The sequence below is a fragment of the Topomyia yanbarensis genome, chromosome 3 (genome assembly GCF_030247195.1).
Source record: "Topomyia yanbarensis strain Yona2022 chromosome 3, ASM3024719v1, whole genome shotgun sequence".
Classification (NCBI taxonomy): domain Eukaryota; kingdom Metazoa; phylum Arthropoda; class Insecta; order Diptera; family Culicidae; genus Topomyia; species Topomyia yanbarensis.
The window spans coordinates 86,505,703-86,515,131 of NC_080672.1; the positions used below are offsets into that span (position 1 = coordinate 86,505,703).

The following is a 9,429-nucleotide window of genomic DNA, read 5'->3' on the forward strand; positions in this document are numbered from 1 at the left end:
GGAACGGGTGAGAGTTTTTTGGGCTCCTTTCTCCAATACTGATGAGGGCTGCTGATGATAAAACATACGGGTTGGCGTGCGGTGGTTGCCGAGCATATTGTAGCAGGATGAGACCAGTCCATCCCCGGATGCGGTGTGCACCATTCTTTGATTTACTCCCGCATTTTCAAGCAAGAGCTTCGTTGACGAAGTTTGATGCTCCCAGCGTTGTCCTATTCGTCGTCGTCGTCGTCGTCACCGTCGCCATCATGGCGGTGGACTACGGCAGCCTGCTCCAGCATCGTGTTCTTCCAGAAAACGTACAAGAGAACAGTTTTCCGTCTATGGGAATACGAGCGATATTATTTCATGGAAAGAAAAACATGTGTGTGCCATGCAAGTTTTTCGGTGGTGGTTTGTGTTTACTTTATCGTCCTGAACTAAACTGCGTCGGCGATGATGCTACGGTTGCACAAATGCACGTACATACTCACACACACAGACACAGTTTGCATAATGCATGTTGCCAAAATCTTTCCACTCGGTTGTGCAAACATGGTTTTGTGATTGCACTCAGAGGAAGTTTGGTAGGTAACTATGCGTCTTTGCGGTTGGGTTGACCTGATTCGTGTTCTACCTGGATGATTGTTTACCTCGTTGAGTTTGAGGAGATACTTTGCCATTTGGTTGCTGGGTAGGCGTTAGTAGAGGTGATCAAATTTTGAAATTTTTGCGGCATATCGCTTGAATAAGGAAAGTTCAACGAGAACCATTCCATCGAACAGCATATTACCGTTCGAACCAATTGTTCAATGCAGATGGGGATGGGGAATAGGTTGAATGTTTTGCCTTGAATTCATACGAAAATTTCAGCGATCATCTCTTGTCTCATTATCTCTCTGAACTTATCGTAAATTGAAACAGTTAAACTTTCACATTCTGACCATCTTCGGAGCAGTCTCATTTACATCAATTAAACTGTTTACATTGGCTCGACATGGAAAGGAAAAGATGTCATTACCAAGGTGTAAAGCCACAGTCCATAAACACTTGTGTCATTTTATAACTAAACGATCGCAAAACGAATACCATCTGCTGAGGTCTTGTAAGCTAAATAGCTCATAAAGGATAATTTGATAACTTTTTTTCAGAACGATGTATATAACGTAAAGAGGGTCTTTTTGTTCGCTTTCTTTTTCGTTAGTTAGTCGGTAGCTTTGCAAAATATGCTAGCAAAAGTAATCGTCTTTCAATATGTATTGTAAAATTAATAGGAAGTTTTATAATGGCGCCGTCATAAACGAACAAGAAAGTAAACAAATAGATCCACACAAATATTTTTAAAAAATATTTCAAATTTCTGTTTCAATAATAAAACCATATTTATTTCAGTAATTCCTAGGAAACCATCATGCTCAAGCCCGTAGTAATATTTTACTTAGAAGAGGCCTCATATAATTTAACAACTTAATACAAGAAAAGTTATTATATAACGTTAACCCTCAAACAGGTAAGCTAAAATTTTGACTTCATGAAGCATCGCTCCTAAGATACAATGCAATCAAAAGCCTCTTTTTGTCGTTTTAACAGTGAGAGAATCGAAAGTCCAAAAACGTTCGATCGTTTGTATTTCAAATTACAACAAGTTCATTGAAACTAGAGAACTGTAACTAGCCGGGCCGATGAGACCTCTTGCCTCTTTGAGGGTTAAAATATTCTTACTCAAAGCAATTTTTTAAAACAAGTATTACAACAATGGGGCACCAATCGAGCATGTCAATCCATGATTTCGCTCGACCATTCTAAATGCCAGTTTTAATTAACCCAGAAAACCATGACACTTTTTCCGCTGAATGTGTACAAATTGCAAAAGTTACCAGAACTGATTGTGAAGCTAGATTTCTTCTCAAAATTTGCGCATGATTTTTTTTTCTTCGATCACTTGCTTACCACATCGATTTGTTTCGTGATGCATAACGAAAATAACGTCAACTCCCTTTACCAAAATGTGTCGGAGCAAAGTTGTAGTTTGTCGTTCAAGACATGCTCTTGTGGAGTTGGCACAAAAAAAGAATTACTTGCTAAAAAAAAGTTCCGATTTGGCAGGCGAATTGTGGATGTGTTAAAACTAGCATCTTGAACAAGCAACGGCGAAATATGATACGCTCGAAACTTGTTGATATGCTACGAGGCCAACGACAAAGATTTTGTGTTAGAAGAGAAATGTTGGATAATTTATAATTGGAAAATGAATTGAATGAAATAAATATAATTATTTAGTTGCTCTATAATGTCTCAAAGTTGAAAATTTTAAATAATTTATTGCAGTTACAGCTTTTAGTCAATCCGTCCACCATATTGAAAAAAATGGTACGACAGAGAAAGTTTTGAGATATGATTGTTCGTAATAGGATAGTAATCTGCGACATTGGAAACAGTGACCATTTTTCAACTACGATAGTGCCGACTTACCAACATAGAGTATTGGAAGTGTCCGGTCATTTAGCCGAGAGCCATTTGGTGAAATGCTGTGTAGCCGAACGCTATTTTGGTAGACGGGTCGTTTGGCTGAACGGGCTGTTTGGTAAAATTCCAATTGACGGAACGAGCCGTTTAACCGAATGGGCCGTTTAACCGAACGGGCCGCTTAACCGAACGGGTCGTTTAACCGAACGGGCCGTTTAACCGAAAGGGCCGTTTAACCGAACGGGCTGTTTAACCGAACGAGCCTTTTAACCGAACGGGCTGTTTAACCGAACGGGCCGTTTAACCGAACGGGCCGATTAAACGAATGGGCCGTTTAACCGAACGGGCCGATTAAGGGTTTGCATACAAAGTTGGAACTCAAAAAATCAAAAAAAAATTATTGAATATTATGAAAGTACATACTTTTGAAAATATCTGTGCAAAATTTCACTCAGATCGGAGCACCAGATTTCAAACTACAGCCGTTCGCAGCGCGCTGGTTCTTCCGCGAATGAAGTTAACACAAAATTTCAAACAAAATTAAGTTTTTTAAAAAGTACAGTTGCAGTGAACGTGATATCTCAAAAACTATTCATCCGATCCTCACAAAAAATTTTTAAAATAGTTTGTATTTATACTCTAGAGTACACGAACGGTTCTTTTATCATCCAGAAATTTTTGATTCTTTTTTAATGAATTTTAGTTTAAAATTTTGAACACCAAACAAACTCAATTTTTTGGTCAACATGATTTTTTTTGCAGGAAAAAAAATTATTGGGAAACCGATCCGCTCAAGTACACCACAGTACATATTTCTTCAATAATATTTTTACTTTTTTGATTTTTGTTGATCGGTTCGGCTTGGAGAGCGTTCACCGCAAACCTCTGCCAAAAAAATAAGTTTCGGGGGATAGACCAACCTCAATATTCCCGACCAACCCTCAATATTTTTTTTTAAATCAACCTGTTTTTTCAAACTTCGATAGTACTACTAACGAACTGTCTTTCGCTTTTTCAAATAAAATTTGCATAAAATATTTTTAAAAATCACGAGCTTAGCTCACTTTTTCGCCACAACTTTGTATATAACCCCTTAACCGAATGGGCCGTTTAACCGAAACATCTGTCCGTAATATCATCATTGCAGTGATTGAAAACGGACGGAGAATTTTCTCGGAAGACTGTGAAATCAGTTGACGTTAGGTGTTTGAAGGCAACGAACGGAACAAATATTCGGTAGATAGCGTATCAAGACCAGTACACTGCTGGAGACAATTTTTAGGAGTTGTGATCTGGTGGGAGAGTGTGGTTTATAGAGCATAATATTGGAGTTGAATTACCAGTCCAAATGCCGTCACGAAATTATTTCTGCTGCTGTTTTAAGTTTTTACACATTCTTTTTACTTCTTCCATCGGCTTTGCCATTTGGTATCGCTAGCATCCAGCCATATATTGAGAAAATATAGGTAACCGCCTTTTATCTGTACTATCGTCTGACTCGTCTTTCAATTTTGTAATCGCTGTCTTCAACTTTTCACCTTACACCGGGCTCTAAAACCGTGCATAAATGAACTCGCCCGAAAAAGACCTATTCGAAAGAACAAACCCAGAAATATTCAGCCGCGATGAATAACGCGAAAAGACGCCCCGAGAAACTCATAATTGTGATATCCGATCTAAAGTAAGCAAATGACATTACTGACGACAAGTATTTTATAAAGGACTGTCGTATCTACATCCCCGCTCACAAAGTAGAGATCGACGGCGTGATCAGCGACTAGGTTTAAATTCTATTCAAAATCTACTTCTGGCAAAATATATGACTATATCACAGCACTGCCATTCAAATCCTTTTTTGCCGTTGCTGTGCACTTAAGGTGCCGTTTACTAACAAGAAGTTTATAATTACATTTTTGAATACTGATTAACAATCAAGCATATGAAATGCTTTTGCATTCTTTTGCAGGAAACCCGAAGATAGCCACATCATTCACCACGAAAAGCTCAAAAAGAGTGCAATTATGGCACCTTCTTGCTACTGCACCTAAAAACTATAGTCAGATGATATTCCTTGAAAAGGCTAAACTTTCTCTCTTAAGGGGCCCCCAAATATGGCAGCTCGAGGAAGCGTTGATACAAAGCATAAGCAAACCGTCTCTGATCGTAGTTATTCGAGATCAAACGAGGAGTTTCTAGGGCATCCAGGCACCAAAAAATTTCCAGTGGTTCAACACTTCAACCAGAGATTCAACTTAGCGCAGGACTATGTGGACCTAGGCTCGGCACTACTCGCACTTTGTGTTATTGCGGAACTCCTCCCGAGCAGACTTAAATTGTCAACGAATTGTCTCTTCAATTTTTGTTTATCGATTATAGAATTTAGAACTTTTAGATCATTCTTACCTTTTTTGGGTAAAAAAATTTGCGAAGAACTTGTCGACTTGCGAAAAATAATTTAGCGTGTACCTGCAAGTTGTACACTAATTTTGACTTATTTTGATTTATTCCAATTATTTTATAAGGTAGTTCTATATTTCAGCGCTCCTCTAGGGTTGGCGTCCTTGGCGGGGGCCAAACCGTCTAACCGCACACTACGGAGCTGGTTATGTTGCTACGTCTAGACACTAAAGAAGAATATTTAATCAGCTACGGTTAATTAAAAAGATAGAAAAACAATTTGTGCCGATTTTGTCAGCCAACAATACACCATGGGGCAGTTAAAAACGGATCATCACTGTATTGTTGTTGCAGCCAAGATGAAAGTGATTCCATAACAGGCGCATCACACCGGAACTATTCACATCGTTCTTTGAAAAAAAAAATTAGGAAGTCTCGGCTCTAGAATACAAAAAGAATTTAACAATGGATGAGAGTTGATCTCAATGTCGATATTCGCATTGAAATATTTTATTTGGCAAGCAATCTGCATATGTGGAAGGCTAAGTGAATTTTTTTTATCGCAATAGGACTTATAGTGATCAGTAGGGACGAAACACTAGTCCTACAATTGTCCTGTACACTAAGATCGCGAGATCGGTCGAAATAAAAAGGCTCTGTTTTGATATGGATACAGAACGGAAAAAAATCATTAATAAATTAATAAGCAAAAGATCTCAATCTCGTGAACTGAACGATTTACGAAAGTCGTGACCAAGTTCCTGAAATTATGAACAATGAACCTCGTATTCATGAATCTATTTGTGTTTTCAAAAGACTAGTTCGACCCGAATATATAAATGGCGGTACATTCAAATGTTTGTTTGGGTTGCTGTTATTGTTTCCTGCAGATGTTTAGTTTTTGTTATGGTTCTTATGATTTGGGAATACACAGCCGACAGTCTAACGATGTTCATGATTTCAGGAGCTCATTCGCAATTTTTATGATTTCTCATCACGATATCGATGAGTTTACTATCGGATTTTTCTGTCAGACTAGTGTAATTTATATTCCTGATTTCAGGATCTTAGTCCTGATTTTTGTAATTTCTGTTCACGTTATCGTGATATTTTATTCTAGAGCTCACTTTCGAATTTTACATGTGCAGTAATGTGACTCATGTTCATGATATCAGCAGTTTTATCATGGTAATTGTAATTTCTCTTCGCCTTAACGTGATCTGTTATTTTTTGATTACTATAGGTTTTTTCATTCAGAGTAACGTGACAATATGAACTAAATCATGAAAGTGTGACTGATTCGCGATTTCCTGTTCTGTGAACTAATTCCGCAAATAATACTCCAAATAATTCCACAAACAATACTCCAAATTTTGTGCAAATAGTTTACATGAACATTTTGCATGAAATTGAGAATGATTAGGAATATATTCTAAATATGACTAGCGCACAAATAGATCTTAAATCATGTACTAGGAATCATGAACCAGTTCGCGAATACATGATAATGTTTTATGATTTCGTGAACTATTTCACGAACACGAATGATAATTCGAGGCCAATATACTAAGTATCATTAACCAGATCACGAATACATGAATAATATTTCATGATTTTGTGAATTATTTCTCGGGCACGCAGGTAAGTCGTGACTATTTTACTAGGAATCATGAGCCAGTTTACGAATACATAAATATTTCATGGTTTTGTGAACTATTCACGAGCACGACTGGTCAGTCGTGATTATCGCGCTAGGAATCATGAATCAGTTCACGAATACATGAATACTTTGATATTGTGAACTATTTCACGAGCACGGATATTGAATCGTGACGAATATATTAGAATTACGAAGATTGAATGGATTCATGAATAAAATTCCGAGTTTCCTCAAAATAGTTCACGAGAAAATATCCAAAATGTTTTGATATTGTTAACTAATGTCTCTAACTCTTATGATGAATTATGAGACAACCTTTGGTTAAATGAATAATGTTCATAAAGCTGTGAACTAGTTCACGTACAGAAAATCAATTTGGTAATGACATGGTGGTAACCGTGACTGAAGTTCACAAAACAAAAACAATTATCTCCACTAATAAAAGCGTTATGCGAGCGTAACTTAAGGGAAATTGACCATAACTATAAAACACATGCTTTGTTTTGTAGCATATTTGTCCTGTTTTCGTAACCTGAAAACATGATTGTTCCAGAATTCATAGCACTTTATTCACGATTTTGGGATGTAATTTTCCGCGTGTTCTAAGCTGCCCATAATCGCATCTCCGTCCAGTTTTCTATGATATTCTCCATTAATTTGGGTCTGACTTGCGATTGTAGGCAGTTAATACATGTTAATTGCTCAACAACTTTTGATAAAAATATGTATCTCAGCAGTTTTAATTAGGAGTACGCAACGTATCCAGTAAAGGTGAAAAAATACTGGACAGAGACCAACTATTGAATACTTTATGTTGACGTCACAAATGAACTCGAGTGTTCATTTTTGACAGTTCGTTAATGAACTGTCAAAAAAACGAGGTCAGCTGTGTCAGTAAAGAACCTTATAGGTCACTGTCGCTTGTATGCAAGGCTTCCTATGTTTTCACTGGCATATACAAATTTCTTTCTGAAACATTCAAACAAAAAAAGAAAAGAAAATCATTTCAATGTATCCCTTGCAAACCCTTTCCATACGACTGACCCATCGAACGCAGCAGCCGCCGTCACCGGCACAGACAGACTGTTTCAGTGACGCTTCCCCTAATATGCCAGCAGTGTTGGTAAACAGCTGTAGCAGACATTTGTCTTTATATACTGCTTCGGTTTCTACTACCGTCTCCCTTGCTGCTTTCCTTCGCTGCAATTGCATGGCAGACGAACCAAAACATATCCAGGGAGAAAGGTATAGAGAGAAAGAGAGCGAGGAAAACTGCGAAAAACCGGGAAGAGAACACACGATGTTATGCTAGCACAAGGAACCCAGCGAACACAGAGCATATTATTAGCAGTGCTCTCCGCACAAGCTGCTGCCATGTCAACATACGATCTCATAAATTTCGACTGATGCGTGACAGGTGTAAATAAATGGTTTTTCAACTCGATCGTCAATTCTGAAAGAGGAAAATACGCCGGGATACCAGTTCGGGTGCTTTGCACAGGATGATAACGACTCGATATTCTGCTATCGAAACAACCCTTCCTTCGAGACCTGTTCGGCTTTCACCTCAGGAAGAATTCCTTGAATAAAAGATTAGAAAATCACAACCCCGTGAACTAGAACATGTGCAGCGCAAACATCACCGACCGGTATGTTGTCTTGCATGGCCTCCATCCACAATCCTCGTATGTATCGATGTAGAAACCAGAATAAACATCCTACGAACTTTCCTGCTCGATGTTTATTTTGGGTTGCGTGTTTCGGAGCAATCATCGGAGAGCATGGGAATTGATGTGTTCATGGCAAATTATTATCGTGCTTCTAGATAGTGTTCCATACGATGTCTAGTTCCTCGAGCTGCACAAATTCCGCGCTACTACTATTAGGACTCGGGCGGTAAGCGGCCACGCTCGAATAATGCCAGAAGCAATTTCACAGGTTTGATTTATTACGCCTATTGCTTTCGGGATCTCTGCTATTAATGTGTGTTTCATTTAATTCACCGGGCGATTTGGAGATATACATACATGCTGCGTCCCATCCTGCACCGAACCAACCAAGTATGCCCTCTGAGAACAGTACGAACTATATGTGGAACATCAGTCACATACCTTGATGTTTATTTATATCCAGCTGACGATGAAGACACGGAAGGAGCACCTCGCTCTTATGATCGTTAATTTTTTATGACCCCTGGGTGTTGACACAGCACGCTAATCCGCACACCAGATTACACTCAATGAAACTGTCAGCTTTGCGGTTGTTTTACAACTTTCAAATGGTTTCCATAGATACCACAGCAACTGGCAGAAGCGTTGCCCTTACTTATTCAGCACTCGCAAACTTACAGTTCTATCACTGTGCCGAACATCGCACGTTGATTTCTTAGGCCGCGAACTTGCCTTTGGATCTATCTGAACCACTTTTACAACCACTTGCTATCACTTATCATCGCTCAAAAAAACAGCACTTTCACTTGATACCCACGATAAAAAAGCCGAGATGATCTTGCCCCTAGCAGCACAATAGAAACAAACCACAACACAGCAAGAATGCTTCACTCCACTGCACTGCACTCACTCTAGGACACCAGCAGCTGCATCAAACCGAACCGGTACGGACAACGAACGCGAATGGAATGTCAGGATCAACTACTATCATGAAGCATTTTGTGTTTGGGCTCTCACCGCTCAGTGGAACTCGCCGTCGACTGTTGATGATTGGGTGACGACTGGTGGTCTCACTCTCACCATCTTACACTCACTTTCTCTGGTCGGTACCGCACGGTGCGGTGAGTTGCCGCGAGGGTTTCACGTTCACGTTGGAACCAAGCATCGATATGCGATGCCCGTTTGGATATGTAGTCAAGTTAAACTTGTGCAAGCAGTAATGCAATGTGGGCGGTTTTTACGAACTGACAAGTAGTG

General features: G+C 39.0%; 1 protein-coding gene across 3 annotated transcripts in view; it reads right to left on the reverse strand.

The window, feature by feature from the left end:
- The window catches only part of LOC131693914 (protein CBFA2T2), a 264,194-nt gene extending 255,058 nt beyond the window's left edge, over nt 1–9,136 (reverse strand). For all 3 annotated transcript variants that reach the window (XM_058982181.1, XM_058982179.1, XM_058982180.1), the window contains exon 1: nt 8,614–9,136. The gene's annotated coding sequence lies outside the window, so the exon portion shown is untranslated. The remainder of the gene's footprint in view (nt 1–8,613) is intronic.
- Nucleotides 9,137–9,429: the final 293 nt, after the last annotated feature.